The following is a 14,620-nucleotide window of genomic DNA, read 5'->3' on the forward strand; positions in this document are numbered from 1 at the left end:
ACCGCCCTCTCGCCGTTCTTTGTGATGCGCCCGGTGCGTCACGCCCCCGTCTCGTGCTTCCGTTTTCCGTTCCGCTGGCGTGTCTCGCTTCGCGGCCACCTCTTCCCCAACGCTACCCGCTCCGTACCCTGACTCGCTGCTCCTCTGTGCTGGCAGAGAGCGCGCAGAACGTAGCCGGACCCAAGGGTTTATTTACCACATTGGCTGGTGTGTCCGTCTGCTGTGCAACCACATTTATCTCCGGTGAGATAAACCCCATTTATCTCCTAGCAAGTCCCTGGCGCACAGTGAGCTCTGATAAAAGTACGTTGAACTGGAACCTGGAACTGGACTAACAGCTCCCAAGTTCATATCTCCGCCTCACATCTCCCTTTAAACTCTAGACATGTGCATCCATCTGCCTCCATGCATCTGCCTCCATGCATCCGCCTCCGCAGCACCTCGCTTGGGATGTCTAATAGACTCTCAAATGTTACATGCCTTCTGTATTGCTCCTTCCCCCATCATTTCATGCGTAGGCAGCTAGCAGTCTCTGCCACTTTTTCTTGCTGTGGTCTTCTGCTCAAATACCAGCTTTTCAAAGAGCTCTTCCTTTTCAAAGAGGTCTTGAACACCCTAAGACAGCTCTGTCATCCTCTCTGCTCCCTGGCCTTTCCCAGCACTCTCTTCTTTTGTTTTATTTTTTCTTTATGATACTTATACCTACCTGAAATTATATGTCTACTGCCTGTCTCCCACACTCTATGAGGACAAGAACCTATTCTGTCTTGTTCTCCTCTGCATCCCTAGTGGGAAAAACAATCTGACACATAGGAGAGGTTCAATATTTATCAAATGATTGAGCTCCTATAACAAACTCTTAGTCATCATGCCAAATTTAAATATTTCTGGACCTCAGCCATATTCGTAATTCCAAATTTAGTTGTGTGGGGTGGCTCGCACCTGTGATCCCAGCTTCTTGGGAGGCTGAGGCGGGAGGATTGCTTGAGGCCAGGAGTTGCCAGCCTGGGCAACATGCAGAAACCCTGTCTCAAATTCTTAAAAAGTAAACAAATTTTTAAAAATACAAAGAATACCAAACTTAAATATATTCTGCAACCAAGCCCAACTTTGTCCATAGATTATAATGCTGGTCATTGTCCCTACCCCCTTGACACACACACAGTGATGGTCTAGATTCCATATGATATAGGAGGGGCTTTGACATGGTAATCCCATTGGAAGGTGGTCCTGAAGGTTTATTTTGCCTGGAAATTTACAAAACATTGAGAAAATGTCAACTATCCGTTTGAAGGAATGGAGACTGATGGAGGAGATGGCACTAAAGGTCCCAGCCTTCCTCTTAGTGCCCTCACCTCTTTTATCTGCCTAATCCCCAGACCACAAACCTAGGAATTATTCTTGACTCCTTCGCCACTTTCTGACAATTTACCAAGCACAAGTAATTTTGCCTCCAAATATTTCACCCATTCTTCTTCAGTCTCCATAGTATCTGCCCTATATTTTAGATCCCTTTATCATCCTAACTTGCAAAAACCTCCTGAATGGTTTCTCTGGCCAGAGTTTCTTCTCTATCCCAGCCATGTACCCCACAGGTGCTAGAGTGATCTTTCTTAAGTGGATATCTTAAGCTGTTTGGGTCCAGCTCCAGATCCTGCTCCTTTTGATACCCTTTTTTATTCCCCACCCCAGGGTCCCACATCACACTATAAATAATTCCAGTCTGGCTCTTATGTTGTATTTGCTTGGTTACTTGTATGTGCCTCACATTAAATAAACTGTGAGCTTCTCAAGGACAGTAATTTTGTCATCCTAGGCCCTCCAGGCCAGCACCAAGCACCTGGTAGACCCAATAAACATTGAATGGCTGACACCTTCTTGCTCAAAAATCTCTTCTGGGTCTCCATGCACATAGCAGCGGTTCTGTAGAACTCACACCAATCACTGCTGAAGAACCACAGGATTATCCCAAGAAAAGCAAAAAGACTACATTTCCAGAAGACATTTATAGTTTTATAGGCATTCTGTTACTGCATTTGTTGTTTTTGATGTTTTACAGACACAAATATTGCAGTAATGTTATTGGGAACCATGGTGAATAACACAAATTTTTTTTCTCACTAGTCAAAAGTTATAACAGTGTTGTTGACCATAATTTTTAGTGCTATAAAGATCTCTTGCACAAAAGCAAGAAATCATTTAATAACTAGGTAAGGTGTGAGCATAACACATACAGAAATGGGCTTGATTGTGTCTGTCTCCCAGCCTCCCCCGGGATAAATAACAGTGGGATCCCTGTCTCTTCTCTGGCAGAGCAGCCCATCTACCTCCTCCAACCAGACCCAGCTAGCCCAGATGCGTAATTCTCCATGACTTGTAACACCTCAATACCTTTGTATCTGCTGTTCCATCTACCTGGAGAGCCTTTCCAGGGAGCTAGAGGAGGGAGAGATTCCTATGAACTGAAAAGGTGAGAGTGACACTTAGACTCAGAATGGGTGTTAAGATTCAAATGAACTCATCCAATCATTTTGCACTGGAGGCTTCTGAACCCAGAGGAAAAGAAAACAGGCCAGGCGCGGTGGCTCATGCCTGTGATCCCAGCACTTTGGGAGGCCGAGGTGGGCGGATCACAAGGTCAGGAGATCAAGACCATCCTGGCTAACATGGTGAAACCCCGTCTCTACTAGAAAAAAAATACAAAAAGTTAGCCGGGCGTGGTGGTGGGCGCCTGTAGTCCCAGCTACTCGGTAGGCTGAGGCAGGAGAATGGCGTGAAACCGGGAAGCAGAGCTTGCAGTGAGCCGAGATCACACCACTGCACTCTAGCCTGGGCAACAGAGCGAGACTCCGTCTCAAAAGAAAAAAAAAAAAGAAAACAGTATAAAGGAAGGCACACTGTAAGGTGGCCCACCCTGGGTGTGAGGATCGGTGGGGGAATGTGGAAAGAAGGGAAGAAAACTTAAGATTTTAAAGCCACTTTTTCTCATTTGACCCTCAAAGCAACACAAGGTAGGCGATATTATTATTTGCATTCAATCTACAAAACATCTCTAATCATTCAACAAAAATTTTCTGAACACCTAGTATAAACCAGTCAAGTGCTAGAGATACAAAAATGGAACAAAGTAAACAGAGCCTCTGCACTTGGCGAGACAGATGCACACAAACAGGTGGCCTCATTTGCTGTATAAAGTGCAGGGTGCTACTGAAATCAAGGAGGTAACCAGATGTGGGGAGCCAAGAAAGACTTAACCATCAAGATTAGGTTTGATTGAAAGTAAGACCCCAAAATAGGAGCTTACCTCCCCAAGATAGAAGTTCATTTTGCCCTTGTAGAGAATTCTGGAAGCAGGACTGATAAACAGCCCTGATCCACAAAGATCCCAATCACCCAGGCTTCTGCCTTGGTCCCCAAACAGTTGCTGTAGTTCCAGTCATCACGTTTGCATTGCAGCCAGCAGGAAGGAGGAAGACTCAAAATAGAAAGTAGAAATGGTAATGGTCATCATGCCAGCAGTCCTTTTAAGAAATGTTCTCAAAAGCTGCCACACTATCTGGCATTTCTTGGAAAGAACTTAGCCATAAAGTTATACCTTCTTGCAAAAAAAAAATCTGGGAAATGTCATTTTTCTGGACAATCACGTGCCCAGCTGTACACTGATTTGAGAGGAGGTCCATTACTATAGAGGAAGGGGAAAGGACATTGGAGGCAACTAACAGTCTCTGCCACATCTTCCTAGCATTAGTGAGAGCTACAGTGAGTCTGAAAAATGAATCAAAGTTGGCCTTGTGACAGAGGAGGGGAAAACGGAGGTCTGGAGGTGAGGACCACCATAGCACATTCTAAAAGAGCTTAGAATGCAAATGGGACAGTAAGCTTTGATGAGGCAGGAGAGTGAAGTGTAGGCCAGGTTGGTGTCTGGACTTTATCCTAAAAGCCTTCTACGTGTCAGATGCCGAAGGAGATGCTGCCCTCAAGTAACTCCTCAGAAGAAGATTAGTAATCTGCTCAAAGTCACAGAGCTCATAATTGGGATTGGAACTCAGATCTATTTGACAGCAAAGTCTAGGCTCTTTCTATCCTCTGTCCTAAAAGAGTTGACAGCCCAGCTGGGGAAATGATCAAGCATGAAATATGCAAGTAGCACAAGCTGGTGTAAAATCATATGCAGTACTGACATTTTTTCAGGGCCTTAGTTGTTCAAAGTGTGGCTGTCATGTGGGAGAGAGTGAGAACTTCTGAGAAATTGAGGAAAACAGCTTTTGGTATTCAAAGAGCAATAGCTTTCTTCTCTATGTCCTTCTCCTCCACACCCCAAATCAAAGTTGCTTCAAGTATGTATGGAAGTATGAGAGAACAACTGCACATACAAGATCATTGTTTACCTAATTCCTGGAGTCCAGCACTTCTGCCAAGACAGCAGCACCAGGAGACAAAGCTCAAGTCCTGTGAAGCAGTGGGGGCTGATACCCTGAGCTTATCCTGAATAAGGCATTCATCAGGCAGTGGGAGTGGAAAGAGAGCTCACCAGGCAGACAAGTCTCAGAAAGATATTCTAGGCACAGAGAACAGTTTGTGTAGAGGCGTGGAAGCATGAAAGCCATAGTTGTTTAGGGAAGTTAAGTCTTTTACTGTGAGTAGAGGCAGGTATGGCAGAAATGACCCGGACATGAGGATGCAGAGATATACTGGCCCTATATTAAGGAGCACCTCATCCATTATGCTCTTCCAAAGGTGGGTAGTGTTATTTAGCAGTAAAGAGAAATACAGCTGGAAATGTAGCTTGGGGCTTGGGTAATGGCAAAGCCGAGCAGTTTGGATCTTAACTTGCAGACTTTGGAGCATCACCTAGGTTTGGGATCTAATATGAGGCAAGTAATGGAAAGGCCCACAACACACACTGTTTCTTAGATCTAGCAGTTCCTAGGACTTTAGGTGTTGGTACACTGCTTTCCAAGTGCCAGTGCCACCCCTATGTACATGCTGCTTATCCAGCAAAGCACAACTAGCTTATGCTTCCTAGTTGCTTTAGCCACGGGTACTTTCATTGTTATATTCTTGAGCCATCTGTTCAGTGAACTGGCACCATCTATAAACTTATGTTGTATCAAGTTTATCAAGAAACAACTTCTGCCCTTCTGGATAGAATGTATTATTTCATGACCCTTCTCAATCCTAGCTGGCTACCTCCCAACGTGGAAAATACCCATTTTTACATGTGTCTCATGGCTTATGGGGTGACTAGCCTCAGGAATTAGGAAAGAGGGAGAACTAGCAAAAGCCTGAGCCCATGCCCACTGCACAGCCACCCCCCACCATGGGGATTGCCTGACTGGCTTTGGAAGAGAACCCCAGGTGATCCTCCCTCAGGCTTCAGACCAGATTCCTCTCTGCACAAGGCCCACATTGATTAATTGTCCCATTTAACACCACTGCCTCAGTCTTTAGGGAGGAAGGTGGCATGTTTGCTCTTCTTTTGAGAAAGGGGCCCAATTTATTCTTGTCCAGGCAGCATAATAAATAACCTGCCCCTTTTGGCAGGGAGTTTATTAGAGACTGATGGGACATTTAACAATAACTGGGGGCCTATGATTTATTAGGTAGGGAGGTTCATGGCATCTCTGAAGACTGGGAATGTGGAATTTAATTGATAAAGCAGCTGTCAGCAGCAATGAGATGCACTCAATAGAATATGCATTTGAGGGATCCTCTTTGGAGCTGTCAGGAAGGGTTTCTGCTAATCATATTCAGCTCCTGTGGATGGTGGTGTCTGCTGGATATCTGGGTGAGAGACAAATGGCAGGGAGGGGAACTCTGAATGGGGCTCAGGGAGGGGTACACCTGTCAGTTGCCTGCTGACCGATGGAAGAATGTGGCACAAAGGAGCAAAAAGAAAAAGAATTTCCATCACCCTAAGTAAGGGCTCCCCTTGAAGAGGCCTTTGTCTCTTCTCTGAGCTGATTAGGAGAACAAGAGGTGCTGAGCACCCACTTCCTGAAAAGAGAGGGAAATGAAAGGGTTAAATGACAACAAAAGAGATTTGATCTGGAATTTTGAACTGTCTGCACCAGAGACTCCCCTGCCTTGGCTCCCTAGCACGTGCGCGCACACACACACACACCCCAACACACACAGCATAGTTACCTCACAGCCACACAGCTGCCCCTGAACCCCTGGCTCAGGTGGCATCTCCTCTTGTCACTGCAGCTTCCACACCAAGAACAGAGCCACAGAAGCTCAGATGGATGGGGCCTCGCCTTCCTGTTGTTGTGGTTGTCTCCCAGCTCCGGAGACCCCAGAATCCAGGCTGAGAACCTGGAAATAAATGCTCGTGGTCTGGAGTATATAGAGCATGCAGCTATCTTACTTCTCTACCCACCCTCCACCCCAGTTTCCTGACAATAAGGGAGACTGGTTTTATCTCTGTGGGGCCATCAGTGATGGCACAGCTCTGTCCTCAGGCAGCCTTGAGCCTTTGCAAGGCAGCTTTGCTCACATTTTCTATTCCCTCCACCCTTTGGGCTGTTACTCAGCCTTAAACAAGGCCATGTAAGGCGTGGAGAGGGGCTTTCTCAGGCCAGAGGCTGTTTCCCTCCTTTGATCCTCCCGCATCTATTCTTAGGTCCCAAGAGATTGGTCTGCCTCCTTGTTCCCTCCAGGGAGTGAAAGGGAGGGGGGAGGCAATAGCTAGGAAAGAAGAAGTAATTGTCACTGTCTAATCTGAGCCTCGGTGGTGACACTGAGGGACCTCTGAGCAGGATGGATACAGCAACTGGTTTGATTAAATCAAACCTCTCCCAGAACCTTGTTAAATTAAACTGACAGGCCCAGAGCAGATGAGGGAGAGCAGCAAGATCATCGCATCAGGTCAGGGGGAGGGGAGGCGAGGGTAGGATTGGTAAGATCAGACAGAAGCAGAGCATCAGCCTGCCCTTTTTCTTATTTGCTGACTATAGATAGGAGGTGAGATTTATGGATGTGAGATGCTTAAGTACCTGTCTGAGCACAGACTGTAGAAACTGACACAGAAGCAAACTGCTGCCTCCCAGTAGGCCTGGCAAATTCCTTTGGCAGGCAAGCCACATTTAGAACTGTGCTCTCGACATTTCAAAGGGCCTTTGCATACTTTACCTTCACAAGAAGGTAGCAGTGGGATTATATGTCCCACTTTACAGTTAGAGAAACTGAGGCATTAGAGATTACAGGGCCAATCTAGAGCCAGCCCAAGAACCCGTATTTCCTGCCCTGGCACACACTGCCTCCAACATTATGCCAGATGGCAGAATTTCCTAGGACTTAGTCCCTGGAGTGCCATCTTTTCTTCCACCCACTAGAAATGAAAACCACACAGCTTGCTTCATGGGCCGTCAGGAAAATGCTAATTCGCAGCTAGCCTAGCGCAGCCCACCTGCAAGCACATGGCTCACTTGCAAGGTCACAAGGCCATTGTAACATCTTCATATTACTCTCCCACATGGCCAAGCCCTTCCAAGTCATTTCTACTCTACCTAATTACATTTCATGGAACAGGGAGAGGTGGGAGAGATATTGTTAGCAACACCAGAAACAGCAATAGTAGAAGGATAACACTGATACCCTGGTGGCTTCCTCACCTGTCACCCAGTTCTTCACCTGCCAAAGCTAATTTTCCACTCACCAGTGGGTGAGAGCTCATTTCAGACTGAACCACACACACACACACACACACACACTCACACACATATATGGATACACATTGTGAATAATGCCTCACCCAGGATGTCCTTGTTCTATTTCAGATGCCTTCAATGTTGTGTTTATTGACACGTCCACCCCTTTCCCATCTCTTTTTCAATAGGGAGGATACTGGGATGAGGATGCTTGTAATGTGGTGCACACTGATTACCAGAGCACAGCTGAGATACTGTTGGGCCCTGTCTCCTCCCAAAGCACACATTACATCCCAGGGTGCACACCAGTAAATGGTCAGATTCTGGACATGGGGAGCCAAGGACAGGGGAAGGCAGAGAGAGGAGCAGAATTGCAACCACTGTCGTCATGAAGGAAGCTAGGTGAGAGAGCTGGCACAAGGTGGCAACATTTGCATGAAGAGGACAAACAACTGGAAATACCACCAGGGGGCGTGCGTAGCTGTAACACACCAGTCATGCTGTTTCCCTACAGTTACCAGGCGGGGTTTGATCACTATGCATAACCTGAGAAAGATAGACAAACAGCAGACAGATAGATAGGTTGGGGGTGCTTAGATAGACAAATATCACCAGCCTCCTAAGCTCATCCTGGTGTTATGATTGGCCACACCAAAACGTAACATCTCCAGTCTATCTGATATCATTGAACAGGTCTCCTCTAAGGCAAGGAGTTGGATTCCCCTAGAACACCTGCCAAAGTGCAGTGGAAGGGAAGGAGGTCTTGCCTGGGGGCAGTGGTCACTGGGCCTGGGTTTCTGTGCTGATTCTGCCCTTAGCAACCTGGGTGACCTAGGGCAAGTCACTTAACATTTCTGCGCTACACTTTTCTGACTTGTAAAATCACATGCTTGGGTGGTAGATGCAGACTGTTAGTAATTTTTAAACTTTAGAGATCACGGAGGAGAAAACTGAGATCCAAAGAAGTTAAATTACTTGTCCAAAGCCACTTGATGTGGGAGTGGAATGACGGAGAGGATGTGGATTCTGGAACCAGAGCCAGTTCCACATGATGGTTCCAGCACACCCCTCACACTGCCCTCTGGTGATCTACTGTCTCCTCATCTCTTCCTCCTCTGCAGAACGGAGGAATAGCAGCACCTACCTCCCAAGGTTTTGGAAGAATAAATGAGTACCTGACACAAGGAAAGCCTCCAATATATGTTAGACTAGGCCTATTTTTAGTGATGAACCAGAGGCTCATACCCACAAATCTTTTCTTCCAGTCTTTCTGTGAGGCCACATGCCCTGATGAAGGTCCTTTTCAGCTCCCAAATTCTATGATTCTAAGTCAGAAAGATTAAGATGCAAGTTATTTCCAAAACCCTCCAGGCAGAAACACAAAAGACTATTTGAGGGATTCATTATTCACTCTCTATTGCCTCAGTCACTTTCTATGGATGATGATTCATGGAGAATAATCAACAGCAGAGAAGATCTGTTCAATGCTAGGAGAGAAGGCAGTAAAGCCCAAACTCCTTCACGTGTTCAGTTCCTATTCTCCAGTATGCATCTTCACTTGTTAAGCGGCGGCAGCATTTCTTGGCCTCGCTGCCTTTCTTCTCTGGGAATTTGAGGTCTTCTCTTGGTATAGACTGTTGCTAGTGCAGTCACTGCCCACCCGGCACCACTCCTCAAAATGCCAGGGAGAAGGTCCTGCCTCTCTGGCCAAGCAAAAGCCCGCACAGAAGCAGCTGTCACCAATGGCACTGGCTCTTCTCAGGGTGTCCAGGCTGAAATGTTTAGCATGCCCCAGGTTGATGTCTAATCACAGCTACGAGAATTCTCTGGCTCCTGAAAAACAACAGAAGAGACTTAAGAGCCAGTCTGGTGGAAGCAAATATGCAGACAGCCAAACCTGAGATGTGACCTCTTTTTCTCCTCACCCCATGGTCTCAGGAGGAGAAGCAGGTGGCTTTTCTTTCCCTTTTGCTAATATGTCTCTCCCTGGCAAGCTGCCAACCACTGGTCCTTGCTTACAGCTAGCTAGTGGAGATGGCCAAGTGGTATGTGATAAAATGAGCCTTTGCTCTGAGTTCCAGGCCATGGTAAGGTTACAGGGCAGCCAGCACTGGGCCTCTGGAGTATCAGATGTTACAGAATGTCCCAGGAGAGTCCTGGGTATGAGCCATTTTCTTTCCTGGTACAGTTTGCATCCACCAGCATTAGTTTGCACAAATACCATATTTCCCTTAGGTGTGCCCTGGCATTCTTCACGTGTTCTTCGTAGTTCAAAAATATTTGCTTTTCCTGACCCAACATGGTGGCTCACGCCTGTAATCCCAGCACTTCGGGAGGCTGAGGTGAGCAGATTGCTTGAGCTCAGGAGTTTAAGACCAACCTGGGCAACATGGCAAAACCCTGTCTCCACAAAAAAAAACCATATATATATATACTGGGCATGGTGGCATGTGCCTGTAGTCCCAGCTGCTTTGGCGGCTTAGGTGGGAGGATCACCTGAGCCAAGGGAGCTCAAGGGTGCAGTGAGCCGTGATCAAACCACTGCACTCCACCTGGTTGACAGAGTGAGACCCTGTCTCAAAATATATATATCTCTGTGTATATGTGTGTGTGTGTGTGTGTGTGTGTATATATTTGCTTGCCTTTCCAGTAAATGTTTGCAAAATGGAAATACTTGCTTCCCAAGTAGCAATGAGATCTTTGCTTAGGCACCATAAGCACCAAGCCCATAGCTCCAAATTATTCCATATAGAAGTGAGTATCAGCCCACAGACTACCTGTTCATTATTTGGACAAATCTAATTTTGCACTTGAAAACTGTTCAGATGAGATAGCCTGGGAGCCATTCATACATGAAGTTTACTCAAAATACCATATTGCTATTTCTTCTTCCATCACCTTCCTTCGGTCCCTCTCTAAAAAGTTTCAGCAACTCTATAACTGACAGCCTGATCTTGAAGCCCAGTGACTTTATAAAGAAGTAAAGGTTGTGAGAGTGGTGGTATAAGTTAGCACTATGGGTAAAAGCACGAGGCGGGCAGATCACGAGGTCAGGAGTTTGAGACCAGTCTGGCCAATATGGTGAAACCCTGTCTCTACTAAAAATACAAAAATTAGCTGGGCATGGTGGCACACACCTGTAGTCCGCACACATGTAGTCCCAGCTACTCAGGAGGCTGAGGCAGGAGAATCGCTTAAACCCAGGAAGCGGAGGTTGCAGTGAGCTGAGATCATGCCACTTACTCCAGCTTGGGCGACAGAGCGGGACTCTGTCTCAAAAAAAGAAGAAAAAAGAGTGATGGCAATTCTGTGGATGTGGAACATCAGAACTCACTTCCTCAGTGGCTTTCATCATTTCAATAGTCCACCTTAGGGCACATCCCTCCTGCTTTCTGAAGAGCAAAATAGCTGAATGAGTGCTGTGCTGAAAACTGGGAGACCACATTCTGTCACCATACAGACCAACCTTTTTGGGTTGAGTTGCTCCATCTGTAAGAGAATGACAACCTTTGTTTGAAGATACCCAAAGTTCATGGAGCTTTTTATGACTGCAGTCTTTGATTCCTCCACCCAGTCCAAAAGGGTTTTTTTTATTTTTAATTAAAACCCGAAGTGATTATTTCTTTTGGAACTGAGAGGGTTCCCCAACACACAGGCCACTTCATCCTCTCAGCTGTCCCTCCTGGTATTGGAATTACAAGGGTCAGAGGAGCCCAGTCCTGTGTCTAAGGTGGACAAAGGAAGATGTCATGAAAGCTAGGAGTTGGATTCTTTCAAGAATAGCTGGGCCTCAGTCCAGTTCCTCCCCTACCATCCCAATGTGTTCCCACACAGACACGTACACAGTCTCTGCTCAGCACCTCTGGGCCAGCCTGTCAGGCAAGGTCCTCTCCCTAGAGAGAAACAGTTCCGCAGTGATATCTGAACACATTCCAACAGCATGTGTTTATCTCTAGGGTCAGCCTTTCCTGTTGATGATCAGGCAGCATGTGGTGGGTGATGGGATTGGGATAATAGTTGTTGGCAGCCACGGTCGGGGGCAAGGAATGAGGGCACTGGGGATAGGGCCCCTGCGCTTGGGAGGGTGATGTTATGATGAGGTTTCCAGACTGGTGTGTGACCACATATCTCTCTCCTTGCACCAGGATGTGCTGTCCAGCTCTCCTGTTGCCAGTAGAGATGAGAAGCTGGACACTGCCTCACTCAGGTATGTCTTCCAGAGCTGGCTAGGACCTGGTGGATAGGGACCTCCAGGTGGGTGCCATAGGATCTGGAGCCAGGAGAATGGTGGTGTTTCCATTATTTAATGTAGAATCTGAGCTCCCTTGGGACACAACTGGTTCTGCCTCTTCATTTGAGCTCATTGATAGGTGCCAGGAGCTTCAGGCTCTGGCAGTGGGACAAAGGGGGCCACCTTCCCTGGCTAGGTTAGGCAGTCAAGTCCCAAGAGTTGACAGCACTGGATACAGTTTCCAGGAGCTGCACCCTCTCTGTCAGGTAAAGTACCGACCACTGGAGGGCAAATGGCTACGTACCTTCTGAGGGTTCCACCCCAGGTCTGAACAGCATTAAGAAGGTATGTTCACGACCAATCTCAAGACCTTTGATTTCTTTATTATTTATTTTCGAATGAGATAACCTCATCCTTCCTCCAGGCTGAGTTTCGGAGGGGGGTGGGTGGAAGGGAGGAGGCTGAGCCATCTGATTCCTCTTCAGCAAAAATGAATCACGTCCCCCAGCCCCCATCCTCAGCCCAGAAATATTTATCCATGTTTATATAACCATGGCAACAGGCTTTATTCTCATCACTTAAATCCTTTCTTAAAAAGAAAAAGCAGAAGGCAGCTATTTTTCCTACTTTTGCCACCTGCCTGCTCTGCCCAGATGAGAGTTACCTCTTCAGAAACAAGGCAAGAGAGAGACCGCCCCCCAACACACACACACTCCTGGGGTAACGTTGGCCTTCTCAGAAGCAAGGGAATACGTAAGTTGCAATGGCCCAGCACCATGAAAGGACCTCAGAGTTAGACAGTAATTGTCCTCCAAAGTCTTGTGGGAACCACACAGTGATACCACCTCAGACTTGTCTAAAACTTCTCTTTTGAGCTCTGCACTGGTATTATGATTATCAATTTGTTTTCTTGCTATCTCTCTCTACCTGAAAATGGATGGAATGTGAGCTGGCTTTGCTAACAATACATTCTTCATCTGTAAGATGGGGTAAACATTCCGCTGCTCCTGACTACTTCACAGTTAGTTTTCAGAAGAGAGTTATTTTTTTGAGACGGAGTCTCGCTTTGTCACCCAGGCTAGAGTGCAGTGGCGCGATTTCGGCTCACTGAAACCTCCGCCTCCCGGGTTCAGGCGATTCTCCTGCCCCAGCCTCCTGAGTGGCTGGGATTACAGATGCCCGCCACCGCACCAGGCTAATTTGTGTATTTTTAGTAGAGACAGGTTTTCACCATATTAGCCAGGCTGGTCTCAAACTCCTGACCTCGTGATCTGCCCACCTTGGCCTCCCAAAGTCCTGGGATTACAGGCATGAGTCACTGCACCCAGCCTAGAAGAGAGTTTTGTAAGGAGTATAAAGTATTAGACTCACAAAGGTTTAAACCCATAAGCAGGGGAAACTGACGCCCAGTAAAAGGAAAGCATTTGTGCAAGGTCATACTATGTTGTCAGCAGCACAGAAGACCCAACCGCCCAGTCCTAGGTTCTTGCCAAGAGATCAGCCCACTTCTTTTGGATTTTCAACCTTAGTCTCCCAACTTCCAAGTGGATTCCAGCCCGTGAAGTCTCAGAGATGGAGAAAACTGGGGCTTAAGCTTGACCCTAAAGACTATTTCACCAGGCCGGGCACGGTGGCTCATGCCTGTAATCCCAGCACTTTGGGAGGCCGAGGCGGGCAGATCACCTGAGTTCAGGAGTTTGAGACCAGCTTGGCCAACATGATGAAACCCCGTCTCTACTAAAAATACAAAAATTAGCCAGGCGTGATGGCATGCGCCTGTAATCTCAGCTACTCAAGAGGCTGAGGCACGAAAATTGCTTGAACCTGGGAGGTAGAGGTTGCAGTGAGCCAAGATCACACCACTGCACTCCAGCCTGGGAGTGAGGCTGTCTCAAAAAACAAAAACAAAAACAAAACAAAAACACTGTTTCAGCCACAGATCCACAAATGTTTACTCAGAGTTTCTTACATCTGACTACCGTGCTGGAGACTGGAGATGGAGCAAAGCAAGCCCCTTCAAGTTGGGGAACCCTTTTGTGGTGTTTGTCCCCATTGAAGTCCCCCTCTGTGGACTATATGTCAATGCTGGGTCCTTTCTATCCCAGTCCCATAGTATTCAACTACAGAACTTCTTCAGCTGGACTGGAAACCACAGCTGTGTCCTTGGGGGCAGCTCTCACTCTGAACATCTGGTAGGTCCCATAGAAAGGGATCTCTTGGAGAATTTCTGCCCACAGCTGCAGAAAAGGCAGGAGGGCCAATGCTGCTCAGACTGGTAGGACCAGAGTTGCCTGGGCTTGGCCAGTGGTCACCGACCAAGTTCAGCCCATATTGTGCCTCTTTTTTCTTTTCTCTATCCATTGGCTACAGCTGCCCCAGCTTCACCCAGAGGGACACTTGGGGCTAGGCTGAAAGGTGTAGGCAAGGGCTATTGTGTAATTGAGGACCTGGGGTTGTTAAGTGGAGGCCATTCAACTGGACTCTGCAAACTCTTCTAAAGATTAATTCTCTCTGTTTCTCTCTCTCACCCTCCCTCTCTTCCCCTCCATCTCTGTCCCTCCTCCCTCCCTGCGCCATGTCTCTGTGTCTCTCTGTATCTATCTCTCTCCTCCTCCTCTCCCCCGTCTTTCTTTTTTTTTTTTTTTTTTTTTTTTTTAGACGGAGTTTCTTTCTTGTTGCCCAGGCTAGAGTGCAATGGCCCGATCTCGGCTCACTGCAACCTCCGCCTCACGCTTTC

General features: G+C 47.1%; 1 long non-coding RNA gene across 1 annotated transcript; it reads left to right on the forward strand.

Annotated features, from left to right (window-relative positions):
- Positions 1–162: 162 nt before the first annotated feature.
- Positions 163–7,985, forward strand: LOC109024595 (uncharacterized). Its single transcript, XR_002004107.4, has 3 exons — positions 163–303; positions 2,314–2,470; positions 7,841–7,985. It is a non-coding gene; the product is annotated as an uncharacterized lncRNA (long non-coding RNA).
- The last annotated feature ends 6,635 nt before the right edge of the window (positions 7,986–14,620 follow it).

This window comes from Gorilla gorilla, chromosome 1 (genome assembly GCF_029281585.2).
Source record: "Gorilla gorilla gorilla isolate KB3781 chromosome 1, NHGRI_mGorGor1-v2.1_pri, whole genome shotgun sequence".
NCBI classification, from domain to species: domain Eukaryota; kingdom Metazoa; phylum Chordata; class Mammalia; order Primates; family Hominidae; genus Gorilla; species Gorilla gorilla.